We start from the raw sequence: 16,428 nt of genomic DNA on the forward strand, positions 1-16,428 counted from the left end.
GATCTGTTTAACAGCATCCCTGGCCTTTACCTGCTAGATGTCAATAACATCTCACAAGTCAAGACTATCTAAAATGTTTCCAGACATTGCCAAATGTCCCCCAATGGGAAAAATCCCCTCCCATCTCCCACTCTGACCCCTTCTATTGAGACCAACTGACGGCTACTCTGTTCTGGTTTAGTAACTGTTTCCTCCACTGCCCCTGCAGTCCTAGGGGTACTTACACACCCCTCCTTGTTACACTGCAGTGCCTTTCTATCCCTGGTGGGTTCCCTTTGCTTTTTTTTTTTTTTTTTTTTTTTTATTAGTTGGAGGCTAATTACTTCACAACATTTCAGTGGGTTTTGTCAATACATTGATATGAATCAGCCATAGAGTTACACGTATTCCCCATCCCGATCCCCCCTCCCACCTCCCTCTCCACCCGATTCCTCTGGGTCTTCCCAGTGCACCAGGCCCGAGCACTTGTCTCATGCATTCCACCTGGGCTGGTGATCTGTTTCACCATAGATAATATACATGTTTTGATGCTGTTCTCTCGTAACATCCCACCCTCGCCTTCTCCCACAGAGTCCAAAAGTCTGTTCTGTACATCTGTGTTGCATTTTTCATGTTTTGCATATGGTTATCGTTACCATCTTTGCTAAATTCCATATATATGGTTGTTAGTATGCTGTAATGTTCTTTATCTTTCTGGCTTACTTCACTCTGTATAAGGGGCTCCAAGTTTCATCCATCTCATTAGGACTGGTTCAAATGAATTCTTTTGACGCTGAGTAAAATTTCCATGGTGTAATATGTACCACAGCTTCCTTATTCCATTCATACTGCTGATGGGCATCTAAGGTTTGCTTCCTGCCTGGCTATTATAAACAGTGCTGCGATGAACATTGGGGTGCATGTGTCTCTTTAAGATCTGGTTTCCTCAGTGTGTATGCCCAGAAGTGGTATTGCTGGGTCATATGGCAGTTCTATTTCCAGTTTTTTAAGGAATCTCCACACTGTTTTCCATAGCGGCTGTACTAGTTTGCATTCCCACCAACAGTGTAAGAGGGTTCCCTTTTCTCCACACCCTCTCCAGCATTTATTGCTTGTAGACCTTTGGATAGCAGCCATCCTGACTGGCGTGTAATGGTACCTCATTGTGGTTTTGATTTGCATTTCTCTAATAATGAGTGATGTTGAGCATCTTTTCATGTGTTTTTTAGCCATCTGTATGTCTTCTTTGGAGAAATGTCTGTTTAGATCTTTGGCCCATTTTTTGATTGGGTCATATATTTTTCTGGAATTGAGCTGCAGGAGTTGCTTTTATATTTTTGAGATTAATCTTTTGTCTGTTTCTTCATTTGCTATTATTTTCTCCAATCTAAACGCTGTCTTTTCACCTTACTTATAGTTTCTTTGTTGTGCAAAAGCTTTTAAGTTTCACTAGGTCCCATTTGTTTATTTTTGCTTTTATTTCCAATATTCTGGGAGGTGGGTCATAGAGGATCCTGCTGTGATTTATGTCAGAGAGTGTTTTGCCTATGTTGTCCTCTAGGAGTTTTATAGTTTCTGGTCTTACATTTAGATCTTTAATCCATTTTGAGTTTATTTTTGTGTATGGTGTTAGAAAGTGTTCTAGTTTCATTCCTTTACAAGTGGTTGACCAGTTTTCCCAGCATCACTTGTTAAAGAGCTTGTCTTTTTTCCATTGTATATCCTTGCCTCCCCCTTTGTCAAGATAAGCTGGTCCATAGGTTCGTGGATTTATCTCTGGGCTTTCTATTCTGTTCCATTCGTCTATATTTCTGTCTTTGTGCCAGTACCGATAATCTGTCTTGATGACTGTGGCTTTGTAGTAAGAGTCTGAAGTCGGCAGGTTGATTCCTCCAGTTCCATTCTTCTTTCTCAAGATTACTTTTGGCTATTCGAGGTTTTTTTGTATTTCACATACAAATTGGTTGAATTCTTTGGTCTAGTTCTGTGAAAAATGACCGTTGGTTAGCTTGATAGGATTGGCATTGAATCTATAGATTGCTTTGGGTAGAATAGCCATATTTTGAACATAAAATTGATTTCTCCAATCCATGAACACGGTATGTTTCTCCCATCTGTTGTGTCTCTTTGATTTCTTTCATCAGTGTTTTATTAGTTTTCAATCGTATGGTTTTTTTTCTTTAGGTTAGATATACTCCTAAGTATTTTTATTCTTTTTTGTTGCAATGGTGAATGGTATTGTTTCCTTAATTTCTCTTTCTGTTTTTTCATTGTTAGTATATAGGAATGCAAGGGATTTCTGTGTGTTAATTTTATATCCTGCAACTTTACTATATTCATTGATTAGTTCTAGTATTTTTCTCGTAGAGTCTTTAGGGTTTTCTATGTAGAGGATCATGTCATCTGCAAACAGTGAGAGTTTCACTTCTTCTTTTCCCTACTGGAATCCTTTATTACTTCTTTTTCTGCTCTGATTGCTGTGGCAAAACTTCAACACTATGTTGAAAGTAGTGGTGAGAGTGGGCACGCTTGTCTTGTTCCTGATTTCAGGGGAAATGCTTTCAATTTTTTACTATTGAGGGTGATCCTTGCTGTGGGTTTGTCATATATAGCTTTTATTTTGTTGAGGTATGTTCCTTCTATTCCTGCTTTTTGAAGAGTTTTAATCATAAATGAGTGTTGAATTTTGTCAAAGGCTTTCTCTGCATCTATTGAGATAATCATATGATTTTTATCTTTCAATTTGTTAATGTGGTGTATTACATTGATTGATTTTGCGGATATTGAAGAATCCTTGCATTCCTGGGATAAAGCCCACTTGATCGTGGTGTATGATTTTTTTAATATGTTGTTGGGTTCTGTTTGCTAGAATTTTGTTAAGGATTTTTGCATCTATGTTCATCAGTGATATTGGCCTGTAGTTTTCTTTTTTTTGTGGCATCTTTGTCTGGTTTTGGAATTAGAGTGATGGTGGCCTCATAGAATGAGTTTGGAAGTTTACCTTCTTCTGCAATTTTCTGGAAGAGTTTGAATAAGATAGGTGTTAGCTCTTCTCTAAATTTTTGGTAGAATTCAGCTGTGAAGCCCTCTGGTCCTGGGCTTTTGTTTGCTGGAAGATTTTTTATTACAGTTTCGATTTCCTTGCCTGTGATGGGTCTGTTAAGGTCTTCTATTTCTTCCTGGTTCAGTTTTGGAAGTTATACTTTTCTAAGAATTTGTCCATTTCATCCAAGTTGTGCCATTATTATTGGCATAGAGCCTGCTGCTGGTAGTATCTCTTATGATCCTTTGGTATTTCAGTGTTGTTGTTGTGATCTCTCCATTTTCGATTTCTAATTTTGTTAATGATTCTTCTCTCTTTGTTTCTTAATGAGTCTTGCTATGTTTGTCACTTTGTTTATTTTTTCAAAAAAACAGCTTTTAGCTTTGTTGATTTTGCTATGGTCTCTTTAGTTTCTTTTGCATTTATTTCTGCCCTAATTTTTAAGATTTCTTTCCTTCTGCTAACCCTGGGGTTCTTCATTTCTTCCTTCTCTAATTGCTTTAGGTGTAGAGTTAGGTTATTTATTTGGCTTTTTTCTTGTTTCTTGATGTAAGCCTGTAATGCTATGAACCTTCCCTTAGCACTGCTTTTACAGTGTCCCATAGGTTTTGGGTTGTTGTGTTTTCATTTTCATTCATTTCTATACATATTTTGATTTCTTTTTTGATTTCTTCTATGATTTGTTGGTTATTCAGAAGCGTGTTATTTAGCCTCCAGGTGTTTGAATTTTTAACAATTTTTTTCCTGTAATTGAGATCTAATCTTACTGCACTGTGGTCTGAAAAGGTGACTGGAATGATTTCAATTTTTTTGAATTTTCCAAGACTAGATTTATGGCCCAGGATGTGATCTATTCTGGAGAAGGTTCCGTGTGCACTTGAGAAAAAGGTGAAGTTGATTGTTTTGGGGTGAAATGTCTTATAGATATCAAATTAGGTCTAGCTGGTCGCATTGTGTATTTAAAGTTTGTGGTTATCCTTGTTAATTTTCTGTTTAGTTGATCTATCCATAGTTGTGAGTGGGGTATTAAGTCTCCCACTATTTATTGTGTTACTATTATATTTCCTCTTTTCATACTCGTTAGTGTTTTGCCGTAACATATTGCAGTGCTCCTAATGTTTGGGTGCATAACATATATTTATAGATTGTTATTTTCTTCGTGGATTGATCCTTTGATCATTATGTAGTGTCCTTCTTTGTCTCTTTTCAACACAGTTTTATTTGAAAGTCTATTTTTCTGTATGAGTATTGCGACTCCTGCTTTCTTTGGTCATCCATTTGATGAAATATTTTTTTCCAGCCCTTCACTTTTTACTGTAATGTGTCTTCTTGTTTTGAGGTGGGTCTCTGTAGAAGCATTATATAGGGGGTTCTTGTTTTTGTATCCATTCAGCCAATCTTTGTCTTTTTAGAGGCATCAACCCATTTACATTTAGGGTAATTATTGATAGGTGTGGTCCCGTGCCATTTACTTTGTTGTTTTGGGTTCACGTTTATACAACCTTTCTGCATTTCCTGTCTAGAGAAGATCCTTTAGCATTTGTTGAAGAGCTGGTTTGGTGGTGCTGAATTCTCTCAGCCTTTGCTTGTCTGTAAAGCTTTTGAATTCTCCTTCATATCTGAATGAGATCCTTGCTGGGTACAGTAATCTAGTTTGTAGGTTATTCTCTTTCATTACTTTCAGGACGTCCTGCCATTCCCTTCTGGCCTGGAGGGTTTCTATTGATAGATCAGCTGTTATCCTTATGGGAATCCCTTTGTGTGTTATTTGTTGTTTCTCCCTTGCTGCTTTTAATATTTGTTCTTTGTGTTTGATCTTTGTTAGTTTGATTAATATGTGTCTTGGGGTGTTTCGCCTTGGGTTTATCCTGTTTGGGACTCTCTGGGTTTCTTGGACTTGGGTGGCTATTTCCTTCCCCATTTTAGGGAAGTTTTCAGCTATTATCTCCTCGAGTATTTTCTCATGGCCTTTCTTTTTGTCTTCTTCTTCTGGAACTCCTATGATTCGAATGTTGGGGGCGTTTCACATTGTCCCAGAGGTCCCTGAGGTTGTCCTCATTTCTTTTGATCCTTTTTTCTTTTTTCCTCTCTGCTTCATTTATTTCCACCATTTTATCTTCTACCTCACTTATCCTATCTTCTGCCTCCGTTATTCTACTCTTGGTTCCCTCCAAAGTGTTTTTGATCTCATTCATTGCATTATTCATTTTTAATTGACTCTTTTTTATTTCTTCTAGGTCTTTATTAAACAATTCTTGTATCTTTTCAATCTTTGTCTCCAGGCTATTTATCTGTAACTCCATTTTGTTTTCAAGATTTTGGATCATTTTTATTATCATTATTCTAAATTCTTTTTCAGGTAGATTCCCTATCTCCTCCTCTTTGTTTGACTTGGTGGGCATTTTTCATGTTCCTTTACCTGTTGGGTATTTCTTTGCCTTTTCATCTTGTTTAGATTGCTGTGTCTGGAGTGGACTTTCTGTATTCTGGAGGTCTGTGGTTCCTTTTTATTGTGGAGGATTTACCCAGTGGGTGGGGTTAGACGATTGGCTTGTCAAGGTTTCCCGGTTAGGGAAGCTTGCGTCAGTGTACTGGTGCGTGGAACTTGATTTCTTCTTTTTGGAGAGCAATGGAGTGCCCAGTAATGAGTTTTGAAATGGGTCTATGTGTTAGGTGTCACCTTGGGCAGCCTGTATGTTGACATTCGGGGCTATGTTCCTGTGTTGCTGGAGAATTTGCGTGGTATGTCTTGCTCTAAAACTTACTGGCTCTTGGGTGGTGGTTGGTTTCAGTGTAGGTATGGAGGCTTTTGGACGGTCACTTATTGCTTAAAGTTCCATGTAGTCAGGAGTTTTCTGGTGTTCTCAGGTTTTGGGCTTAAGTTTCCTGCCTCTGGATTTCAGTTTTATTCTTCCTGTAGTCTCAGGACTTCTCCAACTATACAGCACTGATAATAAAACTTCTAGGTTAATGGCGAAAAGATTCTCCCCTGTTAGGGACACCCAGAGAGGTTCAAAGAGTTACATGAACAGGAGAAAAGGGAGGAGGGAGATAGAGATGAACAGGAGGAGAAAAAGGGGGACTCAAGAGGAGAGAGACAGATCTACGCAGCTGTCTGTTCCCAGAGTGTTCTCCGTATCTCAGACACCTACAAGGATTCACAGAATTGGATTGGGAAGAGAAGGGGAAAGGAGGAAATAGAGGTGTTCTGAGGTAGAAAAAAGAGAGTCAAGATTGGGAGAGAATAATCTTCGGTTTAAAGATAGGGCTTCTTTTTTTTTTGGTAAGGTTATAGTGTAGTGAAAATGAAAATGAAGAGTAGTAGAGGAGTACTAGAGGACTTTAAAAGAAATAAGAGAAAAAGAAAAATAGAAAATAAAAGAGAAAACGGAAAGGAAAAAAAAGAAGAAAAAAGAGAAAAAAGAAAAAGAAAAAAAAGAAAAAAAAACAAAAAAAAAAGAAAGAAAAAAAAAATTTTTTCCCCTAATTAAAAAAATCGTAAAAATCTATGTAAATGAAAGTTAAGGAGTAATGGGGGAGTAATAGGGAATTTTAAAGGAAAATAAAAGAGAAAAAATAAAAAAGAAAAAATATAAAAAGAAAAAAAAATTTTTTTTTTTCCCTTACTTAGAAAAAAAAAAGTAAAAATATATCTAGGAGTTTCTCTGGAGCTGCTGCGGTCAGTGTGGGTTCGGCTCAGTTTCAGATAGCTCCTCGTTCCAGCTTACACTTCTCGATATCTACAGGGCCCTTCCGGTGAAGTCGGTGTTTTCTACAGGGATTTTAATCTGTTGCACCAGTCCCTTCTGAAGCGGTTCCCTTTGTTTATTTGGCTTCTGTTTGCCGGTCTCTTCAGAGCCTCATTTCCGCCCTGACACAGGCGGGCGGAGGTGGACTCTTATTCAGTTAGCTAGTTCCGTTGCGCTGCTGGGAGGGGCTGACGCTGCGGGGATGGGCTGGCGCTGTGGGGCGGGGCTGACGCTGCGGGGAGGGGCTGGCCCTGCGGGGCGGGCTGGCGCTGCCGGGAGGGGCTGACGCTGCTTTCTCCGTCTGCGCTGCTCAGGCTCCCGGCTGTTCTATATGGAGCGCGCCCCGCGCTGCGCTAGGTTCCAGCCCTCGGGTGTTACACAAAAGCGCGGAAGGAAAAGCTGCGCCTGATCTCTGTGCCTTCCCCGTCAGAGCGGTCCAGGCAGCGAGGGGCTTGATGGGCGCACTATCCCCAGGTGTGGCACACTCACTCCCTTCCGCGGACCCAGTCTCAGTTTCCGCTGACGCCAGTCGGGTGCGCGCGCCTTCCGCCCTCTGCGTCCCCAGCCCCAGTCCCCGCCCCGCGCCGGTCGGGTGTCTGCGCCCTGTGTCTCGCCGCGACCTTCCCCTCCCCCCTGCCTCCTGCCTCCGGCGGGGCTGGGCGGGTCCGCAGCCTGAGACCTCTTCTTGGGACTTTCTCCGTCCCTTTGTTCTGCGAACGGCCGGCAGTGTGTTCCGGCCGGTTAATTTTCTCTCTTTTGGTCTTCCACAGTTCAAGTTGGCACCTCACAGAAGCTCCCTCCGATTGTCCTCAGGGCACTCAGGCCCGGACCCTAGCCCAAGCAAGGCCGCCTAAGACTCCCTTCCCGGGACGGGTCTCCGTCCTTAGCTCTTTTGTCTCACTTTTTATCTTTTATATTTTGTCCTACCTCCTTTCGAAGACAATGGTCTGCTTTTCTGGGCGCCTGATGACCTCAGCTAGCGATCAGAAGTTGTTTTGTGAGGTTTGCTCTGCATTCAGTTATTCTTTTGATGAATTTGTAGGAGAGAAAGTGGTCTCCCCGTCCTACTCCTCCGCCATCTTGGCTCCTCCCCCAGTAAGCATCTTTTAATTTCATGGCAGCAGTCACCATCTGCAGTGACTCTGGAGCCCAGAAAAATAAAGTCAGCCACTATTTCCACTGTTTCCCCACCTATTTGCCATGAAGTGATAGGACTGTATGCCATGATCTTAGTTTTCTGAATGTTGACCTTTAAGCTAACTTTTTCTTTCTCCTCTTTCACTTTCATCATGTGGCTCTTTAGTTCTTCTTCCTTTTCTGCCATAAGTGTAGTGTCATTTGCATATCTGAGGTTACTGATATTTCTCCCGGCAATCTTGATTCCAGCTTGTGATTCATCCAGTCCAAGATTTCTCATGATGTACTCTGCATATAAGTTAAATAAGCAGGGTGACAATATACAGCCTTGACGTACTCCTTTTCCTATTTGGAACCAGTCTGTTGTTCCATGTCCAGTTCTAACTGTTGCTTCTTGACCTGAATACAGGTTTCTCAAGAGGCAGATCAGGTGGTCTGTTATTCCCATCTCTTTCAGAATTTTCCACAGTTTATTGTGATCCACACAGTCAAAGGCTTTGGCATAGTCAATAAAACAGAAATAGATGTTTTTCTGGAACTCTCTTGCTTTTTCGATGATGCAGCGGATGTTGGCAATTTGATCTCTGGTTCCTCTGCCTTTTCTAAAACCAGCTTGAACATCTGGAAGTTCACGGTTTACGTATTGCTGAAGCCTGGCTTGGAGAATTTTGAACATTACTTTACTAGCGTGTAAGATGAGTGCAATTGTGCGGTAGTCTGGGCATTCTTTGGCATTGCCTTTCTTTGGGATTGGAATGAAAATTGACCTTTTCCAGTGCTGTGGCCACTGCTGAGTTTTCCAAATTTGCTGGCATGTTGAGTGCAGCACTTTCACAGCATCATCTTTTAGGATTTGAAATAGCTCACCTGGAATTCCACCACCTCCACTAGCTTTGTTTGCAGTAATGCTTCCTAAGGCTCACTTGGCTTCACATTCCAGGATGTCTGACTCGAGGTGAGTGATTATACCATTGTGATTATCTGGATCGTGAAGATCTTTTTTGTACAGTTTTTCTGTGTATTCTTGCCACCTCATCTTAATATCTTCTGCTTCTGTTAAGTCCATACCATTTCTGTCCTTTATTGTGCCCATCTTTTCATGAAATGTTCCCTTGGTATCTCTAATTTTCTTGAAGAGATCTCTAGTCTTTCCCATTCTATTGTTTTCCTCTATTTCTTTGCACTGATCACTGAGGAAGGCTTTCTTATCTCTTCTTGCTATTCTTTGGAACTCTGCATTCAAATGGATATATCTTTCCTTTTCTCCTTTGCTTTTCACTTCTCTCCTTCTCACAGCATTTGTAAGGCCTCCTCAGACAGCCATTTTGCTTTTTTGAATTTCTTTTTCTTGGGGATGGTCTTGATCCCTCTCTCCTGTACAATGTCATGAACCTCTGTCCATAGTTCATCAGGCACTCTGTCTATCAGATCTAGTCCCTTAAATCTATTTCTCACTTCCACTGTATAATCATAAGGGATTTGATTTAGGTCATACCTGAATGGCTTAGTTTTTTTCCCGCTTTGTTCAATTTAAGCTTGAATTTGGCAATAAGGAGTTCATTATCTGAGCCACAGTCAGCTCCCTGTCTTGTTTTCTCTGACTGTATAGAGCTTCTCCATCTTTGGCTGCAAAGAATATAATCAATCTGATTTTGGTGTTGACCATCTGGTGATGTCCATGTGTAGAGTCTTGTGTTGTTCTGTTGATCTAAGCCTGACCACAATACTAGTCCAGGCACAGGTTTCAGTAATAAATGATTTAAGGAAACAAAAGAATACAGAAACAAATAACTGTTATCAGGCAAGAGAAGTAAGAATAGCAAAGATAACTTATCAGTTGTAAAGACTCCTGGTTTTGTTTCAATGTTAAAGATTAACCTGAAGTATTTAGATCAGCTGGAACCTAAGGGAGGATGATGTTGACCTTTTCTAACCCCTGAGACTTCAGTCAACTAAAGCTTAAACTCTGTGGACCATCCAAGTCGCTTCATGAATATGTGCATAAGCCTTAACTTAAAATTTTCTCCATTTTGCTGTTCAAGGAGATACTGCTTTGGGAAAGATCCCTGGTGTTCTTACCTACTGCCAGTAAATAAGTCCTTCTCCCTATCTTTGGCTTGGTTGTGTCTTTTGGCTCCACACCCAGTAAAAGGCAAATCCAGTTTTTTGGGTAACATGAGGGAGGAAGCCAAACAAAGATGCTATCTCAAACTGAGTCCTGGAGTGGTGGCAACAGCCTGATCTTGCAAGGGTGCTCAGGAGTGTATGTTACATCTCAGAGTTTGTCCCACCTGGCAGCAAAGGAGCTGAGCTTTCCTATTCTCTAAGCATATAGCCCCTGGGAAACAATAACAATAAAAATTCACTAGTGTAAATATCATTTAGTTGGGACTAAAGATTTCGAAGCAGCAGCAAAGATTTCGAAAAGGATTTCTGAGCTCATTCTTCACCAGATACTATATAAATTTTCAAACGTGGTAAAGTGTGAGTGAGTTTCTAAGCTCCAATTAGGAGTCAGTGATTCCAAATGCCCAAAGCCTTCCATTTTGCTCTTCTCTCGTCAGTCTTTTAGTTAAGGAGCTCTGTATAAGACCAGACTGAGAAGGTTGGACATGTCCTAATTATCTCAGAAAATGATGCTCCTTATATTTTCACTTATTTTTGTTACTTTCCGTCACAACAATTCTCTCCTCTATGGTAAGAGGAAATCAGAAAGAATAAGTGAGATCTCATCTATATTGAAGGTTTCCCTAATGGCTCAGTGGTAAAGACTCCACCTGCCAATGTAGGAGACAAGAGTTTGATCCCTGGAGAAGGAAAACAGCAACCCACTCCAATTTCCATTTATTCATCTATCTGTTCAACAAATATCTATTGTATGCCTTCTCTGGCTCAGGCACAGAAGCTTTGGAGATACAAAGCAACAAAAGGTATAGTCTGTAAATGAGTTGACAATCTTGAAACAAAGGCTGGGAAAGATGGAAGGAGACTTGAGACTGAAAAGGTAGGCAGGAGCTGTATTGAAGAGCTTCCTGAAAACTATGCTAAATATAATGAATTTTCATTGCTTATGTTTCCTGTTATATTTTGTCCTACCTCCTTTCAAAGACGATGGGCTGCTTTTCCGGATACCTCATGTCCTCTGCTAGTGATCAGAAGTTGTTTTGTGGAGTTTGCTCAGCGTTCAAATGATCTCTCGATGAATTTGTAGAGGAGAAAGTGGTCTCCCAGTCCTATTCCTCCACCATCTTAGCTCCTCCCTCTGCTTATGTTTTCTGGAGCAGTATGCTTTTAAAGATATTATCAACTTCCCAGTTTTTTCCTCATTCTAGAAACTCTGAGACCACAAGATGCAAACACATGCAGACACCTTCCCCTCCAGCTCCAAATCAAAATTTCCATGTAAACCACCCCTCAAGGATATGGATTTTACAGAGTGTAGATGCTTATGTTTTTTTAAATCTATATTGTCTGCCTTTTTTGGCTTTCTCCTTAGGTTTTGCTTCTGGGAACATGACTCTCACATAAAACAGATTATTTTTTTAAATTGAAACTTTGCAGGACCTTGTGGGCCTACTATGTCCCCTGTTCTTTGTTTATAGTGAACAGACTCCAGACTCTATGACCTTTCCAGAGTTAAAAAGGACAGATTTGAACAGTTGCTAACCAAGGAAGGGAGGGGATAGAGAGACAAGGGAGGAAAAGCCAAGAAATGATACTGTAACCTTGTGGAAAATTCTTAAAGAGATGGAAATACCAGACCATCTGACCTGCCTCTTAAGAAATCTGTATGCAGGTCAGGAAGCAACAGTTAGAAGTGGACATGGAACAACAGACTTGCTCCAAATCGGGAAAGGAGTTATGTCAAGGCTGTATATTGTCACCCTGCTTATTTAACTTCTATGCAGAGTACATCATGAGAAACGCTGGGCTGGAAGAAGCACAAGCTGGAATCAAGATTGCCAGGAGAAATATCAATAACCTCAGATATGCAGATGACACCATCTTTATGGCAGAAAGCGAAGAAGAACTAAAGAGCCTCTTGATGAAGGTGAAAGAGGAGAGTGAAAAAGTTGGTTTAAAACTCAGCATTCAGAAAACAAATATCATGGCATCAATCCCATCACTTCATGGCAAATATGGGGAAACAGTGGAAACAGTGACAGACTTTATTTTTGGGGGGCTCCAAAATCACTGCAGATGGTGACTGCAGCCATGAAACTAAAAGACTCTTTGGAAGAAAAGCTATGACCAACCTAGACAGCATATTATAAAGCAGTTGATATTTGCCAACAAAGTTCCATCTAGTCAAAGCTATGGATTTTTCAGGAGTCATGTATGGATGTGAGAGTTGGACTATAAAGACAGCTGAGTGCCGAAGAGTTGATGCTTTTGAACTGTGGTGTTGGAGAAGACTCCTTTACAGAGTGTAGAGTCCCTTGGACAGCAAGGAGATCCAACCAGTCCATCCTAAAGGAAATCATTGGAAGGACTGATGCTGAAGCTGAAACTCCAATACTTTGGCCTCCTGATTGGAAGAACTGAAAAGACCCTGATCTGGGAAAGATCATTTGAAAAGACCCTGATGCTGGGAAAGATTGAAGGCAGGAGGAGAAGGGGACAACAGAGGGTGAGATGGTTGGATGGCATCACCGACTCAATGAACACGAGTTTGAGTAAGCTCCGGGAGCTGGGCATAAACAGGGAGGCCTGGCACGCTACAGTCCATGGGGTCGCAAAAGAGTCGGACAGGACTGAGTGACTGAACTGAACTGAACCTTGGGGCAGGGTTCTGGCTCTGCCTCAAGGGATGCACAATACTATCTTTGAACTCTTTACAGAATTAAAACCCCCAACAAATGGAGTTGGCATTTTTTATTTCAGAAAAGATCACCTGAAGCCAGATTATAGGATTGCAGGCCCTGACACACCCTGATCTTATCAGCAACCCCGCCTTTGCGCTGTTGTTATAAAAGTGCTCACCAAATCCTCCCTAGTTGCCACACAGTTTTTGAGGGCAGGAGCCCACTGTTTCTCCCTTTGCCTGGCAAAGTAATAAAACTATTCTTTGCTATTTCACTCAAAAACTTTGTCTCTGGGATTTGGTTTGGTACTAGTGCCCAGAAGCCAGGTTTTCAAAATCAGCAATATTTTAGGAATCTTCCCTCTTTCCTAGCTTCAATTATTGCATGTTAATTTTTATTATTGGCACAGGAATTCTTAAACTTCTTAATTGAATACTCCCAGGGTGTTTATTTTTGATATTGCAAAATAAGTATTTTGTAATTCCAAAAGTGCAATCCCCCAAAAGAGAGATACAAGCTCTAACAATGATATATTAACTCAGAGCCTTTACTTGGGTTCAGCATTGTAGGGCTTATTTTATTTTATTGAAATATTATTGACTTATAATTTCATGTTTTATATATATATATCTTCTTTTTCAGATTATTTTCTCTTATAGGTTATTACAAAATATTAAGTGTAGTTCCCTGTGCAATTCAGCAGATCTTTGTTGGTTATCTATTTTATATATGCTGCTGCTGCTGCTAAGTCGCTTCAGTCGTGTCCGACCCTATGCGACCCCATAGGCGACAGTCCACCAGGCTCCCCTGTCCCTGGGATTCTCCAGGCAAGAATACTGGAGTGGGTTGCCATTTCCTTCTCCAAAAAGTGGGCTGTCGTTTCCTTCTCCTATTTTATATATAGGAGAGTATATATGATAATCCTGAAATGTAGGTTCTTTCAGGCTGCTTATCCTTTTACATTTCTAACTGACTGATTTCATAAATACTAATTCCTTTTTAAAGTGATTCTTTGCTGCATATATATATATATATTCTTTAACAGATTCTTTTCCATTATATGTAATTATTATAAGATATTGAATATATTCCCTATGTTATTCAGTAGGTCTTTGTGGTTTTTTCTATCTTATATATGTGTATATGTTAATCCCATACTCCCAGTTTATCCCTTAATTCCTTTTTTTTTTTGATGGCTTTTAATTTTCTGGTTCAGACTAACATCCATCAGATCTCTTGGGGAGGCCAGAACTATGGAAAAAACCAGTGGCATAGCTCACCATGTGCCTTTTACCTTCAAAGTTACCCTACTAGGCTCACACTACCCCACCTGCCATGGTTGCCTCATCTCAGTCACTGCAAACACTCACCTGAGCTCCTCATAGGAGCTCTTCAGACTCCTCACTCATCTTCCTGCTTCTACTTATGCCAGATGATTATATTAGAAAAAAAATTTAGATTAAATTACTCTTTTGTTCCATACCTTCTACTGACTTTCTTCTGCACATAAAATTCAAGTTAAAAAAAAAAAAACCCAAATCCTTACCAGTAGTTTCCATAGTTGCTTGTTCTCTGGCTCCACTTGCCCCTCTGGGCTAACCTCCTGTCATCATTGGTCAATCAAGGGCAGAATGATGGGTGAGGTCAGCTCTGGGTGCAGGCAAGAAGGGGATGCATTGGCCACAGAAAAATACAAAACCATGGTAAAATCCACTAAGTCACCTTTTTATTACCAGCCTGAATCAGCAATTCCAAACTAAGTCAGTGATAAAATACTTCCTTGAAAAAAAGCATTTGTTGGTCTAAATTCTGAACAGCTGCCAAAAATCTGTAGAGTTTTAATAATATATAGGTAAGTTAAATGAGCACCTTTTTATTCTTTACCTTTTAATAAACATTGTATTTAACATGGAAGTTAATTCAGAGTTCTCCCAGGCACTGCAGGCAAAATTTCTTTTTTATTTATCTATTTATTTTTAAAATTTTTTAAAAAAATTTTCTTTTTTAATTGCTAGTTATTTTACAACATAAGAGTCAATACAAATGATTGTTATGGATTGCTACACAATTATTATGGAAAATAATTTTGTCATGTAGGGGAGCAAGTGTTAAAAATGCCTTCTGACCTTGGTTCAGTTCATTGGATACCTCAATCCTAATTGTGACTCTGAGCCTTTACAGTGATTCTCAAACAAGTTTTGCCCCACAGGAAACATTCAACAAAATTTGGAGACGTTATGATTGTCACAAGTAGGGGCAGAGTGAGGGAGCTGCTAATGATATCTAGTGGGTAGCACCCAGGAATGCTAAGTAGCATCCAAAAATGCACAGCACCTTTGCCCAAAAGAAAGAATTAACTGATCCAAAATGTCAATCCACCTGTTCTCTGCTCCTAGAATGCTCTTCCATCAGTGCTTTTCATAGCTAGTTCCTTGACATTCAGTTCTCAGAATAAAAGTTACTTCATTGTATAGGCTTTTTCTGATTGTATCAGTGTACCCCACCAGTCATTTGCCATTATATCATCTTATTTTATTTTCTTCATTACACTTTTCACCACCTGAGATGAACTTTTTCACTTAAGTGTTCACTGGTTCCTCTTATATGAATGGAAGCACAATGAAAGCAGGGATCTTGTTCACCTTTATGTCCCCAGTGCTAAGAGAAATGACTAACACGTAACAGGAGCTCATAACTATGTGTACAGTGAATGAATGGATAAGGATAAGGCACCGGGTATTTACCAAATTCCTACACTAGCGTGAAATAGTTCATTACTGGTTTCCCCTATTCATTAGGGGCTTGTTACTTTGTTTTATCTATTGGCCATTCACATACCTGGAGATCAGAATCATACTTTTTTCCTTAATTTTGGCCACTTGGCTTTTGGGATCCCCGACCAGGGACTGAACCGGACCATGGCAGTGAAAGCACTGAATCCTAACTGGGAAGGATTCACCAGGGAACTCCCAAGAACTGCACTTCTGATTGTCCCAGTTGAGGATGGAAAACATTCCTTTTTACATATAGATCACTACTTTTTTTTAATATCAATATTCCAATTAGTTCTTTCTTAGCCGCATTTAACTTTCCCCCCACTCCTTTTGTGCATATAGTTTCAAACCTGAGCAAGAGCAATGCATTTTAAACATCCTTAATCTCTCAGGCATAATCTCATGATTATGCCTATGATTATGTTTGCTTTTTAAATGATGCTTATATATTATTAAAGCAGGTTACATTGTTTCTCACTGTGATAAACTTATTTCAGTGGTAGGAGAGGAGGAACTACACACAATCATTTCCTTTTAAACATTTTAAGAATGTCAGTATACTTCCAGCAGGTGGATGCAAGATGCCTTACTAGCCCTGGACTATATAAGTACAGAGAAGTTAGACAAGCCCCTGGGGGGATCTTCCAGGAATTGAAGGTTTGTTACAGGGAAAATAAGAGGTACATCAGTCAGCTACAATAGTCAGCTATATACGTGCTCCATTCTTCAGGTGTGGAATAGATGAAATGCTCCTGAAGTCTGACCGTTAGATTGGTAAATCAGAGAAGACTCCAGGGAGGAGATGGCATTGAGTTGGGCCTTAAAGTCTGGAATGGATTTGGATGTGGGTGGATGGAGGGAGGGGGGAAGGAGCAATGTAACCTGAGGGAATTTCATGAGCAGAGGCATGAAAAGATGCTGCACATGGTATAAAACAAAGT

General features: G+C 40.1%; 1 long non-coding RNA gene across 1 annotated transcript in view; it reads right to left on the bottom strand.

The window, feature by feature from the left end:
* LOC122432113 overlaps positions 1–14,365 on the bottom strand; it is a 40,233-nt gene extending 25,868 nt beyond the window's left edge. Inside the window, exon 1 of the long non-coding RNA XR_006266742.1 lies at positions 14,260–14,365. This is a non-coding gene — a long non-coding RNA (uncharacterized LOC122432113). The remainder of the gene's footprint in view (positions 1–14,259) is intronic.
* Positions 14,366–16,428: the final 2,063 nt, after the last annotated feature.

The sequence above is a fragment of the Cervus canadensis genome, chromosome 30, assembly GCF_019320065.1.
Source record: "Cervus canadensis isolate Bull #8, Minnesota chromosome 30, ASM1932006v1, whole genome shotgun sequence".
In the NCBI taxonomy this organism is placed as follows: Eukaryota; Metazoa; Chordata; class Mammalia; order Artiodactyla; family Cervidae; genus Cervus; species Cervus canadensis.